The 18394-nt window shown below is 33.1% G+C and overlaps 1 non-coding gene and 1 pseudogene across 1 annotated transcript; both read right to left on the minus strand.

Moving 5' to 3' along the window:
* Window positions 1-9756: 9756 nt before the first annotated feature.
* Window positions 9757-9830, minus strand: TRNAT-AGU (transfer RNA threonine (anticodon AGU)). Its single transcript has one exon. It is a non-coding gene; the product is annotated as a tRNA-Thr (tRNA).
* A 6924-nt stretch (window positions 9831-16754) lies between these two features.
* On the minus strand, window positions 16755-17499 carry LOC133300648 (isopentenyl-diphosphate Delta-isomerase I-like; annotated as a pseudogene).
* Window positions 17500-18394: the final 895 nt, after the last annotated feature.

Here is an 18394-nt window from a genome sequence, read left to right on the forward strand (position 1 = left end):
CAAGACTCCCATAGGTATGTCACCCTTCCAACTGGTGTACGGTAAGTCTTGTCACCTTCCTGTAGAATTAGAACATAAGGCTATGTGGGAAACTAAATTCCTTAATTTTGATGTGAAAACTGCTAATGAGAAAAGACTTTTGTAATTAAATGAGCTTAATGAGTTTAGGTTGGGTGCAAATGAGAATGCTAAAATTTATAAGGAGAAGACAAAGAAGTGGCATGATAAGAGGATTATCCCGAAAGATTTTGAGCTGGGACAACAAGTATTGCTCTATAATTCTCGTCTGAAGTTGTTCCCAGGTAAGCTCAAGTCTCACTGGTCGGGACCATTTACCATAAAATAGGTATTTCCATATGGTACTGTAGAAATTTCTCCAATTGATACTGATGATCCTTTTAAGGTTAATGGTTGCAGGTTAAAGCTGTATCATGGAGGACAAATTGACAGGGACCGAATATCTGATCCTCTATCTTCACCTAAGGATTAGATCACCCATGTCAGGCTCGGGACGTAAAACAAGCGCTAATTGGGAGGTAACCCAATAAGTTTTTCAATTTATTTTATTTTATATTATTTTATTTTATTTTTAATTTTTTTAATTTTATTGTTTTTGTTAGTTTATTTCTTTATTTGGAAATAAAAATTTAGAACGAACTTTTTTTTAATTTTGACTAAGAGATGGAAACTTTTCGTGTAGAATTTTAATTTGAGATGGAGGAAAGTCAGAGGAAAAATACTGAGAAAATTAATGGTGGCTCAAAGAGCAGCAAAGTGTGGCCAAAGGCGCCAACAATTGCAAGTTTCTATAACTTGGAGCAAAAAGCGTCCCTTTAGCGCGAAGAAAGCAAATAGCGTTTGCCCCTCGATTGCAAGTTTGGCGCAATTCGCGCAACTAAATGAAGTTCCTGTCCAATTGCACTGAGAGCGCCAACTTGGCACTGACTGCGTGAAGAATCTATTTAGTGTTCGCGCCTCGAACACTATTCTCAGGTACTTTGCGCCACTGAATAGAACTTCCTGTAAGTTCCTGCCATTTGCGCCAACTTAAGTTGAGTGGCTAGTGCAATTTGCGCCACCAGTGATTCAGAATTAATTTTTTTTGAAAATCTTTCTTCATCTTCTCAACTCCACCAGTCACAGCCCCCAACCCATTTTTTTTTCCCAAACCCATAAACCAAATCCTCAGCCACCACCACTCAAGCCAACCACCATCAAGCCAATCTCTCACACCTCACCGCCGGCGACCATAAACTTAGCCATACCAGTCAACCTCCTCGACAACTACCCAACAACCCATCCAACCGTAGGATCAACAACCTACAAAACTACCACTTCAGCCCCACCGTTGAGAAACCACCACCAACCATTGTCCTCCTTCTATCGGTCCACCACAACCATCCCTCCAAACCCCACCAACAGCCAACACCATAGCCATCTCCCTTCACCAAACCACCTCATTTTCCCATCCTCTCTACCGATCCATAAACCACAGCTCCACCCATTTAATTTTTTTATCCTATTTCACAACTTTCCACCAACATCTACACCCACAACCACTCCTTCTTCACCGGCCAAGTTCCACATCACTGCCACCAACACATTGGACCACCAACCACAGCCATAGCCAACTCCCTCTCACACATCTTCGCCATCAATCTTCCTTCAACAGATTCATCGTTCAACCACCAAACCACTGCTCCATCCTTCTCTCATCTCCAAACAACCTCCATATCCCACCAGCCAGCCTCCACCGAAATTGACACCCATGCTCCATTCGACACAACCTCCTACTCCACCGTTTAGCCAACCCATACCCCCTCATCCCCACCATGCTCTCTCTCCATTGGCGTCCATCAACCACCACAGAACAAGCTTTCTCTTCACAAACCAAAACTGAATTCAAGCCCAGTTCCCCACAGATTCTACAACCCAACCACCATCTTCCTTGGACATGACCATCCAAACCCACTGTCGTTCTTCCCTCTAACTCCACCATCGTCCCTCCTTCTTCATTTTCTAAGAAAAATTTGTTTATGTCCGCACATTTAGTGGCGAGGGCTGCCCCTGAAATTTTTTTTTGTAAAGAAAGTTTAAATCAACGCTTAAACCCGCTCATAATCTAGTTGTTTTCATAACAAGCTGCAGATAAAAGTTTGACCAATTATTCCCCCCTAAACCTTACCAATCCTCCAAAACAAATATGAGAATATACTTCAGTACATCCATATATCATCATTCTATTTTGTAGTGGTAAATAAAAAAGTCAACACTACTTATACAGAAGGCAAGCAAAATCACAGTGAAGGCCTCGTCTCTAGATATTAACTTATTTGAGAATGTCAAACATGCAATCAATCATCTCTTTTTATAAAAATGAAAAAGGAAACAAAGGATGAAGAGAGCATGTAAATGAGTACGTGACACGGGAGAAAGAATAAGTTTTCTCTCTAATCAATTTGCATTGCTACGTTGTTTTAATCATCTCTGTAAGTTGCTATGTTGCTAACTAATATAAGAATAAATATCTTTTTTCGTACTTAACAAAAAATTCGGTCCCCACTTTAGTCCTTTACAAAAAAAAATTAGTCACTTGGTCCCTATGAAATTCAAAGTGGACCAATTTTGATCTTTTTGAGAGACTAATGTAGGTCTTTTTTGAATTTGTGAGGGATTACGATTTTAACTAAATTGATTCACTTTAAATTTTTTAGGAACCTCGAGACTATTTTTTTTTTTTGTAAGAGGTTAAAATGGGAACCATATTTTTTGTTAAGGACTTAAAAAAATATTTACTCCTAATATATATATTGAACCAAGAGAGAAATAAAGACCTCCGATAAAAAAAAATTGAAATAAAATTTTTTATGGTCGCAAGTGGCTCCGCCACTGGCCATAGCCAACTCCCTCTCACACGTCTTCGCCAGCAATCTTCCTTCAACAGATTCACCGTTCAACCACCAAACCACCGCTCCATCCTTCTCTCATCTCCAAACAACCTCCACATCCCACCAGCCAGCCTCCACCGGAACTGACACCCATGCTCCATCCGACACAGCCTCCTACTCCACCGTTCAGCCAACCCATACCCCCTCATCCCCACCATGCTCTCTCTCCATTGGCGTCCATCAACCACCACAGACCAAGCTTCCTCCACCGATTCACAAACCAAAACCGAATTCAAGCCCAGTTCCCCACAGATTCTACAAGCCAACCACCATCTTCCTTGGACATGACCATCCAAACCCACTGCCATTCTTCCCTCTAACTCCACCACCGTCCCTCCTTCATTTTCTAATTTTTTTTTAACCACAGACCCGTACCCACACCAAAGCCCTTCCTTTATTATTATTATTATTTTCTTTTTCTTTTTCTTTTTCTTTTCTTCTTATTATGTTTATTATTATTTTTTCCACCTTCTCCTTCACACACAGCCACCACTTCTTCTTTTATTATTATATTATTTATTTTATTTTATTTTTTATTTTTATTTTTTTATTTATTGGTTGTTGATCAATGTGAACACCTGATATACATGAAACCTTCCACTGAGCTGAATTGGTTGATGTGATTTATTGTTCACAATAAATCTGAAAATTGTTTGATATGCCTGTGAGTTTATATGCTGAATTTTTTATATCATTAGAACTTTTCTGGTTTCAGCGTAAAAATATTCCAGCTGATGATGAGTAGCCCCATGATTGAGGACCTACCACTCATTTTTTAATGTCACCATCTCTTTTTCATAGATTTTTTTTATTTTTTTTTTATTTTTTTAGTATTGTATGCAGATATATACTCTTATTTGATACTTCCTGTTGATATTTTTTATCTAAGTGTGTGTTCTTAGTTCGCAGAATCATTTGATTTAGTATTATTGCTGAGGACAACAATTTGTAAATTTGGGAATTGGGTGCATATTATACTTGGACTGAGGAATACACACAGATAAATATACATACTCAGCAGGAATTTTCAAATTCAAGGGAGATATCTCAAACCTTAGAATTTTTTATTTTTATTTTTTCTCAACTAAAAAAAAAACAAAAAAAAAATAGTGATTTCCTGAACAAGCATTCCTAGATTTTTGCAAAAGCTTACTTAGTAATTAATTAGATTCAATCATAAGAAACATGATACCTGTGGAGCATTAAATTTTTAGATAATCTAAAAGTGATTATTGCTCCTTTGTATAACTACTTTGATGAATAATTTTTGGATAATGCTTGATGTGAAATTTTGAAATTAGATTCTAGCTTGAATTTTACCTGTGAGGATTGAGCCTAAACATAATTTTCTTTTTCAGAGAGGCTTCCCTGTAGTAGTCTTCTAGAACTTGATCTGTTTCTCTAGCTTGTATGCATCACTGATATGATAAAGGCATGTTTATTCTTGTTAACTTAGAGCCAAATAGCCTACCTATAAAGAATTTCCATTGTTAGCCCTTTTGAGCCTTAGACCGATTTATCAAAAAACCTGATGAAATTTACTTAACCATTTCTCCATTGACACACCTTGAAAGAGATTGAAATGCTGATCAAAGAAAAAAGTCAAAGGTACTTCTCAAAAGAAAAGTTAAGTAAGTTGAAAAAAGGAAAAAGAAGAATAGTCTGCAAAAATGCAGTTCAAAAGAGAAAAGAAAGAAAACATCTGCAAACAAGAAAAGAAAAGAAAAAGGTAGTGAAAAAGGGAATAAGAATCCCGAAATGATGAGAAGTGGTAGAGTTAAAGACTGAGAAGAAAGTATTGTCAAAAATCTCAGTGTTTCAGTCTCACAAATTAATCAGCCTCTGTCCAAAAGATTCTAACCCCCAAACTAGGCCAAGTTATAACCTATTAAAGACCTTTTGATCAGTCTATGCATGTCAATTGAGTTCCTCAATCTTAAGAACTTGAGAATATGATCAAGCCTATGGAATTACTACTACACTGATAGAATGAGTGTGAAACCCATCAAACACTATAGTGATGAGAGTTATATAATTATCTAGTGAGGAACATTCAAGCTATGATCTGAATTTCTTTATAAAACTGAAAAGCATTGTTAGAAGATTTTCATGATGAAGTTATACATGCATAGCAGTCTGATCTCTTAATATAATTGTGTTCCATCTTTTTCTTCACAGAGTTAATCCTTACTTCTAACTTTGATCTAGTACATTGCTGAGGACATCAACGTTCAAATCTGGGAATTGTTTGATATGCCTCCAACATATATATGATTTTAAGCCAAAAAGAGAAAGAATCTTGATCAATCTTGAATAAAAAAGGCTAGAATTATTATTAAATTGATAAATCTCACTCAAATATCTTGTCAATGATTTTCTTATAATTTTGTAGGAAAACAGGACAAAAAGAAGCCCAAATTAGAAGTACGGGAAAATCTTTAATTTATTCCAAATTGTATCAGAGAAAGATTGGACCCAGATATATGATGAAGATTTGATCAAGATTTCTAAGCAAGGCACAAACTCTATAAATAAAGACTGAGACAAATCATATTTGGCTGGAGAGAATTGTGAGATCAGAGAATTGAGAGAATTCTTGGAGACTCGCACTGGAGATCAGGATTCCACCGGAGTTGAAGACTGAAGATCATTGAGCTTCCTTCTTCTTCTTATTCTTCCTTTGTTTTTCGTTCATGAACAATTTTTCTTATTTGAATTTGTTTAAGTCAGACATGAATATGTCTGGCTAATTTCTTTTTGTAGTTGAGATCATGGACCCAATGTGAATTATTTATATTTCCTGTATTGTTTTTATAAGTTAATTAGTTAGTTTGTTTTATTCTTCCTGTGTTAATTTTTTCATATCCTGATTAGAATTGGCCATTCTAATTATAAGGCTTTGAGGGTTAGGACTCACAATAGACATATTGGGGTTTTAATCTGGACAAGGGTAGAATAACAATTTGTGCATGACCTAGGCATGGGCTTACATAGATTGCAGACTTTTAATTCATTTTCTTAATGCTTAATTCAAGAAGGATTACTAGGACACTAGGATTCTAATTGGGTTAAATGGTTGAAATTACTAAGACAATACGGTTCAACTAATTTATAGGGAAATAATGAATTGTCTGAGCAAACCAATTAGTTAATTATAGAATACAATATAGGAATATAAGGAAGGATCGGAGGTGAAGTGCATCATGGCTACAGTCTTTATTCTTGATTTTAAACTCGCTTCTTATTTTGAATTAGCTTTTTAATTAAATTCTTTTACTGTCGTCTTTATTTGAATTTTTAATTAAATCTTGGTTACCTTTGAAAACACCTTTTGGATTTGTCTAACTTAGATAAAAGCGGTGAAAATATTGCTTGAATTTATTCCTCGTGGGAATGATACTCTTACTTAATCACTTTATTACTTGTATGACCGGTATACTTGCCGTGTTCGCAACATGTTCAATTCGGCCATACCTAGTTAATTTAGGGTTTGTATGTAATTTGATTAAATGAATGATTGAAGCATGAATTCAATGATTAAATGAATGATTAATCATTGAATTAGTGTTTAAATGTGACAATTCACGGAATTAACCTATGCATGTTTCGGCCATTTAAGTTTAATAGGGTATCCATGATGTTTAATTCATTTTGAATGATGTTGTGTGTATTTGGTGTATAATGAAGTGTAATTGAATGATTGGATTAAGTATTTGAAGTTAAGATTGTAATTTGACACTTAAAGGACATGAAATCAATGATTTGAAAGCCTAAGTTTAAGTGTATGTTTTGATGCATGATGGATTGTTAAATGGAATGTTGATTGTTGTTGTGAAAGCATAAAAATGTGTGTGAATGTATCGGTTAAGATTCGGTCATGTAGAGATGAACTTGGTTGGAATTGTAGTTAATTAATAACTAAACCCAAGAAACTTAAATGAAGAGTGTTCAAGTAAGTTTGATTGGTTAAGTCTCTATTTAATGGTGTTTGAATGTAGGTTAACCTAATTTCAAGTTTTAAGGTTAGGTCTGACTTGTGGTATGAGCATGAATTGTCAGGAATCAAATGTGGAATTTACAAGATAAAAGTCTCGTGATACGATTGGATGTGTGAAAGTCAAATCTGATAAATATTTGGATAACAGGTGTGAATCAGGATACAATGATTTCTGATCAGAGTTATAAGGATTTGACATAGTTGCTTGTGTTTCAAGTAAGCGTGCTATAGGAGCTCCAAGAGGTAAGCTCTTGATTTGGGAGGATTTTTCTCTGTGTTGTTCCACAAGGTTCTAAAAAGATCATGGTTGCAATATCTGTGTGTTTGTCTATTGGATTTTGTTAGATACTTAGTTTAGTTGCAGTCATATAGATGATGACATGTGATTGGATATATGAGATAACATGATACATTAATAGGCTTATTACATGCAGGAAGTGAACTCATGGGTGGAGGCTACTCCATAAACTCTGAGTTTACGAGATTTATTTCTCACCCTGTCTTATAGGGATATATTTCAAGTGTTCCAATAGCAGCATAAGAGCCCTCTCACGACAAGAGGCCTGTGTAGGGTGGCTAGACAATCAGCTGGAGTAGAGACATAGTAGTTTTGGTTTATTGTATTTGTGTGTTTTGAAGCATGAATAGTAATCATGCATTTGTATAGTTGCTATTGTTTTGAGAGACATGTGTAGCCTTAGGTTATGTATATAGATGATGATGTGTTGGCACGGAGCCATTTTTAGTCCACTGTATTGGACAGTTTGAGATATGTATAGATGGTCTGAACTATTCTGTATTTCAAGTACAAGATAATTGTGGAATTAATCCCTGGTTAAGTCCAATTTACAGTCGTTACACTATCCATTAGACACTGTTCGGAATGGTACAAGATATCATATCCGAATAGTATTTTAATTGTCAAAGACAGTTATCGAAAAATAATTAGGAGTTCTGTGCAGGTATGAGACTATACAGATAATATTAATAATTATAATAACAATAATTCGACAAATGAAATATGCATTACAATACGCAAAGATAATTTAAAGAAAAAGTTAAATCACTTAGTTACGTGAATAACGATGATACTTTTATAGTTTAAGTCTTCCGCTTAAGCATTTAATTATGCAGCGTTTCTATACCATATGCATGTTAACTAACCGGTCACGAATTGAGGTGTTACAGGATTCATGAATTAGTTGGTTTTTTAAAATCTAATTAACTTCATGAAATAATTTTTAAAAATTAATTTTTTTAAGTGCTGTACAATTCAGTTCTTTTGGTTCTTTTGCATTATCATGGACCTGGTTTTTAAAAATATAATTGACATTGATTTTTTTATAAAAAAAATTAAACAAATAAAAATAAAAATAAAATAAAATAAATAGGAGAGAAAAATACTTAAGAGAAAAAAATAAAACTAAAAAAATAAAGTAACAAAAAAAAGCAAAAAAGAAGACACTAAATAAATAAGAAAATAAAAATACAGGGAAAAAAGAAATATAAAAGAAGAGAAGAGAAGAATATTTTTTTTGACAATTCGGTTCATAAAATTTTGAAAACTAATTATTTTAAGTGCAATTCAATTCAGAACACATCACAATCAAGTTATTTTAGTTCTTTTTCACGGCCCTAGTTTTGATGCACCCTTTGTAATATCCCATTAATTATTGTCTTGATATCTTACTAAAATAATGTTAATTTTTTTTTAAATTTTCGTGCAACTAAATAACCAAAAAAAATAAAAAAAATGGGGCAAATAAGTTATATTTACTTCTAGTATTTTAATTTGTCGCTTCGAGAGTATCAGGTTTGTCGTGAGAATTAAGAAAAGAAATTCGAAACTAAGCTAATGGATTTAAATGATCTAATTAGCACTTTTGAAGAAGAAATATAAATGAGAAAATTAGTAAAAATAGTCTAGTGGAATAATGAGATATATATTATCTAAGACTAACTACAACCATTAATTCTTTAAGTTGCCAAAGACTAGCTTAGACTAGGTTGAGATGGGTTTGGTGCTCTAGAATATTTGATGAAAAGGGAAGATCAGGACAACTGGAGGAGTTTTTAGGACAGCAAGAACCTTCAAAAGTTTCTGCACAAATCATCCTAGCTAGGTAGTTATAGTGAATTTCATGTAGTTTTCTGCCTTTAATTTCTTCATGGTTACTGTCAAAGTTCAATTTATCAGAAAATTATTTCTTCCTTTATTGCAGAAATAGTTTTCCACACAGTGCATTCCCGAAAATGCATTTAAAGCCCTTAATTTATAAACTCAAATGATGATTTGATTTCTCATTCTAAAATTCTGCATCCAAGTTCATCAATGTTGTTGTCCTTATGTTTTAGTGGATGTAGGACCTAGTTCACTTGTTAAGATCATATATGTTTGAGATCAAAATTAACTAGGTTTTAAAGGTTCATAAGTATTCCTTTTTGTTCTATTTAATGGGACCAATGTTGATTTCCCGGTTTATTTTTTATTTTCCTTTTCATGAACTGAAATATATATATATAAAAAAGGTAAAACAAATAGATTTGCTTTCATTGAGAGTTGAACTCAATTCTAAAATTCTGCATCCAAGTTCATCAATGTTGTTGTCCTTATGTTTTAGTGGATGTAGGACCTAGTTCACTTGTTAAGATCATATATGTTTGAGATCAAAATTAACTAGGTTTTAAAGGTTCATAAGTATTCCTTTTTGTTCTATTTAATGGGACCAATGTTGATTTCCCGGTTTATTTTTTATTTTCCTTTTCATGAACTGAAATATATATATATAAAAAAGGTAAAACAAATAGATTTGCTTTCATTGAGAGTTGAACTCAAGACCTCCCGCTTACTAAACGGGTGCTCTAACCAACTGAGCTATGAAAGCAATTGGGAATATTCTTGTACTAAACTAAAAAACGTAACCAGACCTACAAAGCTGCTTGTCATTCTGTGATTCATTCATGATATTACTTAAATATTCAAGAATGAACTGGTGATGACATGAATGGGAAGCACCCTATGACAAAAGCACTTTTATTTATTTTTTCCTTTTATATGCTTAAATATTTAACAATAATCAGGATGTAACAATTCTTTTATTTTTAATTTTTTATATCACTATATGGCATAATAAGCCTTGGTACTCGAGGAGGCTAGCCCCTTCTCTCGCCCACTGCCATCTTTTTGGGGTTGGATGACACATGCACAAGTTTGCAAACTTAAGTCTGTGTTGCATCTAATACCATGCTATCCCCTGTCTTTATGGTCAATTCCATTATTGTCTTTTTGGCGATGATTTTTACCCACTATCAACTGTCTAAGCAGGATTACAAGTCAAGCAGCAAGATCACAAGTTCAGGTGGAGCCATACGACTTGAATCGCTAGATTCCTTAGCTCTGCACTTCAGCGATCTACAAAGCTCGACATTGTAAGTAATATGTCACTGGCAGACGGGAAGGGCAGCTTAACCCCTCACCCTTTTATTTTTTATCTTATATTCTTATTTTATCTTTTATGATATTCATCTATGCATGGCAATGTCTCTTCAAGGAAAGTGCAGGTGAAATGGGCAAGCATGATGCAATAAGTTCCCAGTATGTCTTAGCAATATCATATTGCCATCTTCTACATGTGGCCTTTACTCACTATTTGTCTCTATAAGATCAAAACTGGAGGTAGAGGTGATACCAACAACTATATATGGTCCATTTGAGCTACCAGTATTTGGGAAAATTTCAAGCACTTAAATTCACTTGTCACCGCGACTGACCATGGTCAAAACTCTAGCATTGAATAGAAATTGAGATCACACCGATATGCATTATGATCATATGTTTCTAATAATATTTTTTGAAAAAAAAAACTAAATTACATTAATAACACTTTTTGAATGAAGGGAAATCAGATTCTTAATAATTTTTAATTGAATTCAATAACATCCTTTGTTGCATGCTAATACAACCTCGTAAAAAAATACTTTTGAAATATGTATAAATAACGTTTGGTTAATCTTTTGAACGACTAATATATTTTGTCATTTGTGTAGTTTAAGAGTGACTACATTGTTGTCAAAAAAAGAAAGAAAAAATAGTGACTACATTAATACACCAGTTTTGCTAGTTAAGAAAATAAGGAAAATAAAAGTGATGATTTTTTTTTTAAAATAATTTAAATATTCATATAAATTGCTTCATTGAATCTGCATGAATGCACTAGTGCAGATCATTCAATTTGCATGTGAACACATTTTGTGTGATCAAAATTCTTATATTATCTTATTATATAATTATATCACGAAAGTATTGAGTTCAAGTCATATATATATATATATATATATATATTTATATATATATATTTATTTATTTATGTTGCATGATTTAACACTACGTGAGTATGGTTTTATGATTTTTATTTATAATTACAACTCAAGCATCCTTTCCCTTAAGTAATTAATATCGTAATTGATTTTGTTTTAGTTTAATTTAATTTATTTTTCTTAAAATATTATATTATAATTATATATGGGTTTGGTATTTGTCATTTTAAATGACATAAGTTATATCATTTTAAGAGATAGATAGACACAAGGAATATAAATCATGGGAGAGAAAGTGAGTGGTTTTTTTTAATTTAAATTTTAAATAAAAAATATTTTTTTGTGTCTATTTCTCTCTTAAAATGACATAACTTTATTTCATTTAAAATGACAAACACTTTTTCCATTATATATTATTATATTATTAAAGAGATTATTTTTTTATTCATATTAATATATAAAAAGAATTCTTATTATTATCCATTTGGACACATATTATCATACTTCAACATCTTTGATAATTGATAGTATGATAATTATTAGCTTGTTGGTCGGCACATGTACCTCTTTTCTTTATTTTATTTTTAAAAATTTTATTATAATATTAATGATTAATCATTAGTGATTATAAATTTTTATTGTTAGGTATTATTTATTTCTTAAATTTTTGAGCCATCATCATTGTATAAAATAATTTTATAAGAAATTTCACAAAATATCTCTTATTAAAAAATATTAATGTGTCAACAAATAAAAAATTATAATGAGAATTTGATTATGATATTAATAAGCTTGTAAATTTTTTTTATCTAAAAACTATGTGAAAAGAAAAGGACTTTTACATATCCTTTGGAATACACCATTTCAGTTGGGGAATAGCAAAATTAAATAATCGTCTTGACTCTACAATTGAGTATCAGATTTTGGTAGAGGCATAGGATATTCTAATGTGAGGAAGTGATGGCCTTTTTGATAATTTTAATGATGATGGTATTGAAGAAATTCTGAGTGGCCAGAAGGAATATTGGAAGTCAATGATTTGGTTGAGCATATGTCTAAAGATTGTCGAACCCTTTTCAAGATGTTTCTCTAAAGAAGGAGGGAATCATATGGGAGGAAAGATCGACGATATCACTATTTTAGTGGCTCAAATCATTGTACGAGGTTGTTTAGTTCTTTGAACTTTGTATTTCATTCTCATTCGTTAATTTGTAATTCGCCATGGAATGGATACACATAAATCAATAAATGTGAATGTTCTGTTGCTAATTTCTTTTTTAGTATCTCAATACTGATGTATTGCTAATTTCGGAACCCATTGCACTATTTCTGGCCATGGAGTTTCTTTAACCATAGTTCAAACTTCAAAGTTTTGTTGGTGCTTTTAGTTCTGACTTTACCTCGCCTTCTTTTTAGTTCGGCTTTTTTCCCATTCTGTGTAACTGATTGAAATTTCAGAATTCGTAGGTCAAGCAAATTGAAGCCTAAAGTATTAACTAAGTTATGCTACTAAATGGAATGCTAACATGTGGCTGCTTCTAAACTGCAAGTGTTTTTGAGAAGGGTGAATGGAGTGGAGTGAATAACATTAGCACTAGAAATCTATAACCGCATAGGAGTTCAAATATTAATTAATATTTTTAACTTTCCTAATGCTTAGAACTTCAATTGTTAATCTCTCAATGCATATTTTTTCTACTCAGTTGTCTTGATTGCAGACCATAGTGAAGTGCAGAGATATTTTTTCGAAAATTAAAGTTTTGTAAAGATGGGGGCTGGGGAGGAACCACTTCGATTTGTAGATATTATTTTTTCTGAATATTATAATGTTCTTTAGATTAGAAATGAGTATGTATAATGCATGTTTTTGTTTCCTTTGGATTAGTTTTCTCTGTATCATATAATGTAGTTTTTTCATTGGGACGCATCAATCACGTTAGAATACTCACAATTCCACATCTTTGCTTTGCATAATACAATTGAAAAGGTTGAAATGTTTAGAATGTTGTAAATGTAAAAAGGGAGGGGTAAAGAGATTGTTTATTGTTACAACCTACACGCTAGATGAATGACCATTCGTGCTAATTATTGTTATGTCCTGTGTTTTCTAGACTGTAATGCTTCTTCACTGAATTAAATTATCACTTTATCATTGTTGTCTCCCATGTTTTTTTAATCTAATCTTCAGACTTGAGGCTCATTTTCTTCACTGTTGAGTTTTGCTATCAATATGAAGCGATTCTTTAGACAATTCTTTGTGTACAACTCACAATTTGTTAGAGTATTTTCTGAAGGTTTCAGACCCCCACAAATATTGTATTTCTAGAGGTTTACTAACCTCTGCAATTTGTTTATATTTTGACAGATTTAAACATTCAATATTTGTCATATTTTGTAACAACTTTAGATTGCCAATATACAAAAGTTGAAAGATTTATATATTATAATTTCTGAATTGGCCCCATCACTTAATTTGAGTAAAATAAGAAAAGAAGAAATGAAAGACGTAAAAGTTATAGAGCATAACTAAGTAACTGAACAAGATAAGCTAGCTAACTAAAAATATGCACGTGCGCAAAGAGCTGGAATGATACTTGTGTAATACTTATTAATCCAAATTTCATTCAACAACTAATCTCAAAACTCGAAAGAAAACATTATTTGGCAAAACCTGAAAGCACATTATCCTTCGGTCAATGTAGAAAATGGGTGAAAAAAAGAATAGAATAGAAACAAAAATAAAGCCCTTTTTGAGTACCCAACAAAAAATGTGATCCCCACTTTCATCTCTTACAAAAAAAAGAGTCAACTTTTGGTCCATCTATAATTTTAATTCTTTAAATATGTGGTCCTTCAGAAAATTCAATGAAGACCCAATATAATCCCAAAAAATGATTAATATGCGTTTTTTTTTAAAGGACGAAAGTGGGACCGTGTTTTTTGTTAGGGAGTCAGTGAAGAAAGGAATGTTAGAATTGCTTAGAGAACTCTCTAAAGCTATATGGTATTTTCAACTATGGAAACCCATATTGGAAGTGGAAACCCATATGCTAAAGAATGGAAACTCATTCTTCAATTATACAACAAACCAATAATGAAAGATAAGATATTCTGACAGCCCCCCTTAAGCTGAAGCATATATATTATATGCACCAAGCTTGTCACAGATAAATTGTATTCGTGGTCCCCTAAGTGATTTAGTAAGAATATCAGCAAGCTGATCGCTGGAGTTAACAAATTCAATGATGATTTCTTTAGAAAGGACTTACTCTCAATAAAATGGCAGTCAATCTCAATATGTTTGGTGTAAGAACCCGCACCGCTAAATATTTAATAAAATAAGATTATCGATGTCGGAGCATGAATTTGATTAAGATTATGCATAATTATAATAAGAAAATTATTTAGAAAGTCGAATAATGCTTAAAGTCACTTTCTGAAGAAAAGTGCAGATAGCCAGATACCGGTTCTGCTTCACGGTATAAATGTGTACTGGTGAAGTATCCTGAAAAACTATAATATAAATATAAATATTCCTAAAAAAATATCTAGGTCAGAGATATCAAGTTTGGAGTAAGAATAATGAGCAGTGATGTCAGAACTAATACCGGCTACATATAAAATGCGTACCAGCAAAGTGCTGCGAAAATTATAAAAAAAATATGATAATTCCTGGAAAAATGTCTAGGTTTAGAATCTAAAGTTTGGTAGAAAAATGATTAGCGGAACTATTAAAACTAATAGCGACGAATTAAATTAGTGTGCCTATAAATAGGAACTTGCTCACAAACCTAGGGCAGATTCTATGCATCCTACGTGCCTCTCTTGCTGCCCTTATGTTCAGCACCTTCTCCATACACTCTCCTCTCCAAGAAACTACTCTTCCTCTATGAAAAAACTAAGCAAGACACTATCTTTCTTCACCACATAAATATCCCACCATTGTAGAGTCTTGAAAGCCACCATCTTGAAGGAGAAAAACCTTTTCTTGGAATGTCATGGATTCTGTTTTGGTGAGGGCTGCCTCCCCTTGTTTTGTTGGTTTGAGTTACTTACACACACATTGGACCATCAAGGAGCTCCCTTTATAATGAAAGAACCCATTTTCAACATGTCATTTCCGTGCTTGTGGTGAGGCAGAGCTGAAGAGTGGCTCAAGAACATTATTGTCCCTTCCTTTTGTTGTCTTGAAGCTCATGGGTATATGCCTCAACACTTCCGTTTGTGTTTTCATGAATATAACATGATTTGAAGATGTAAAATTATGAGTTTTGATAATTTGAACGTTGGTTGATAAACCTAAGTGTTAAAATACATGCTAAGTCGATGGGATAGGTGTATCTAGGTGAAAGATGGAATTTTAATGGATAATTTCGTGCTAGGCTGCTGTTTTTGGCCTCTGTCGCGAAATATTCGGATATGATATCCGCGGATATTGAGACAACAACGAACCTGTTTTGCTAAAAATTCATTATCTTGAGCTACAGAGCTCCAAATCAAGTGCCGTTTGGATCTATGTGTAGCTAACACATAGAGACACAACCCTGTAAAATTTCATAGCCATTGGATAAGTTTTTTGAACTCAGTGTTAGTTTGAAGTCACATCTTGGTTGTTGAAAATTCAGTTTGCAACAATCACTTTGCAAAAATCATAACCGGAGTTATACAACTCCAATTGAGACATAAAATATGTCGTTGGAAAGCTTGTGATATCTAGTTTAACATATTAAAATCTCAAAATTTTTGGTAAATATTTGCAACTGCATTTTTAAAAATGGTAAGCGAAGTTTGTTGTCATATTCTTAAATAGAGTTGATTTCTTTGGAATGTTCTTAAAGGAAATGAATTATAGACTCTATTGTACTAGTAAGTGATGTTCTAAGGTTAAGGGATCTTAGGGAGTGGACTTAGTTTATCCCACCTTGAGTTGGTGTCACTACGTCAAGAATGACTACTTAAAAGATAATAAATAAAAGAATGTCGTAAACGAGGATATTTATTAATTGCCTTTATATCTTGAAATAGGTTGTGATTTTTGTGAGGGCCTATGATTGTGGTCCTTTGGATACTAAGATATCATTGGAGCATGTTACAGATAAGGTAAGTTTTCATGTCCTCGATTTTGCCTATTATTGGTTCCACCATACCTCATAGAGAGATGATTTATATGCATGATGTGTTTTTATGAAATTATGTGATGATTACTGAAATGCTATTGAGATGTTTTAATTGAATGCAAGTGTCATATGATATGTATGTAGTGTACTACCTAGACGGTAAGCCTGAGTATGTGGAGACATACAAGATGGTGAATCTGTGCGCGAGGTACAAGTGGTGTTCCTTGTACTGTAGGTTGTAGACGTATGTAATCCCTACATTTTTATTCTCTGGCCAGTAGGATGCATACACACATGTACTATAATTCTGATGGATTTGCAGTCCCAATGGCAAGGATGTTGGCTGGACCTTCTGCCCATTGAGCCTTGCGAATTTCATCTACGCTCACCATCTTTCCTCAAGAGCTCCTTCAAATGATCACGGTTCACATATTTGACATCAGCCACTTCATCAGGATTTGAATGAACGTTAACATCCCGGACAATAAACAACAGATAATCCACTACAATCAAGGAAAACGAAAAGAAAAGTAGTTGTCAATACTATCTCAAGAAAATATCCTTTTAGAATTAAGCAGCAACCATACCAGCAGATTAGGCACCTATGTGGCTAAAATAAAAATAATCCAATCCGAATAAGACTGGAACAACTATTAATGGTGCATGTCCGATTTAGGTTTGAATTATCTAAAGTATCGTGAATTAATCCTAGTTGGATACATATAAAACAAAACCTGCTTGCGGTAAAAATTAAAAACAATTAAATTGTCTTACGTTCATGCTCTCCCCATTTGCCATCAAAAGGTGCCTTGTAAAGCATGTGACCCAATGGGGTGAACTAATCTACGGGTATATCTTCAGCAGGAATACCAAGCTCATCCAAAAGCTTTTTCTGAGCTGCATTTCTTACTCCTGATAATACAAGGAGGAAGAAAAATTAATAAAAAGCAGCAATGACAAAGTAGATTATAGTCTTTTTAACATGTATACAAGGTACCCAGTATACACCGAGGGCATTCTCCTCTATAAGCTCATATTCACGGTATAGTGGATGGCTACAGTAGGTGTTTGTCCACACGATAGGGAATCTTACCTTTGTTGCATATCGTTGCTTCATCATATAAAGAACACAGAATCTCAGTCAACATAACTAACTAAAACTTAAGTATAACAACCCTAATTCTCAAACTATTTGAAGTTTGATAGTTACATGAGACGAGACAGTGTGTAAATTCTGTGTCTGTTAAGAAAATTCTGTCAATTGAATCATGAAACTATCATGATAATAGACGTAAGGATACAATTCATACCTAAGAAGTCAATTAGAACCTAAAAAGAACATAAGCCGTATTTAGAGACAAAAATACAGAAAATTGTGTAACGGGGGTATTTTGGTAATTTTGCAAACTAGGTCTGAACAGAGTTCTGACAGTCTAGTTAAATTCTCTAGTAAATTCTAAGGTTTGCATATGTGTTTAATTTAATTAATTGATGTGTAGAATAATTTAAATAAATAGGTCAAAGTTTGATTAATTAAAAATTCAATTAGTTTAAAAAGTAAGCTTTAACTTCACACCTAGGTTTAATCTTTGGTCAAAGATGATTGTCTTGATTTCTATGCTATATGTGATGTGTAATTATGTTATTGTATGATTGATTGGTCAAAAATTCAAGTTAATAATGTGTAAAGTGAAAACCAATAGATATTAAGTTACTTTAAGCTTTGAAAATTCAAAAATTGTGTGTCATTCTTTCTCCACTTGTGCAAGTTGGTTCCTACACCATTTGGAGTGCATTTCACGAACAAAAATCTGATGGGAGGAGTGCTTGTCTTGTCTTGAAAGTTTGGTTAAAGTTGGATAGAAAAAACTAAGTTAAAAAGGTGAAAAGGTCATAAAAACTAAAGCTTTAAACCTTTTAATTTCAAACCACTTGTCATCTTCCTATTTTTTCTTCAAGACACATCAAACATCTCTTCTTCTTCTCCTCCATGACTAAAGCATCCATGGTGAGTG

Source organism: Gastrolobium bilobum, unplaced genomic scaffold (genome assembly GCF_033153095.1).
Source record: "Gastrolobium bilobum isolate Gb01-03AN ecotype WA unplaced genomic scaffold, APGP_CSIRO_Gbil_v1 utg15653, whole genome shotgun sequence".
NCBI lineage: Eukaryota > Viridiplantae > Streptophyta > Magnoliopsida > Fabales > Fabaceae > Gastrolobium > Gastrolobium bilobum.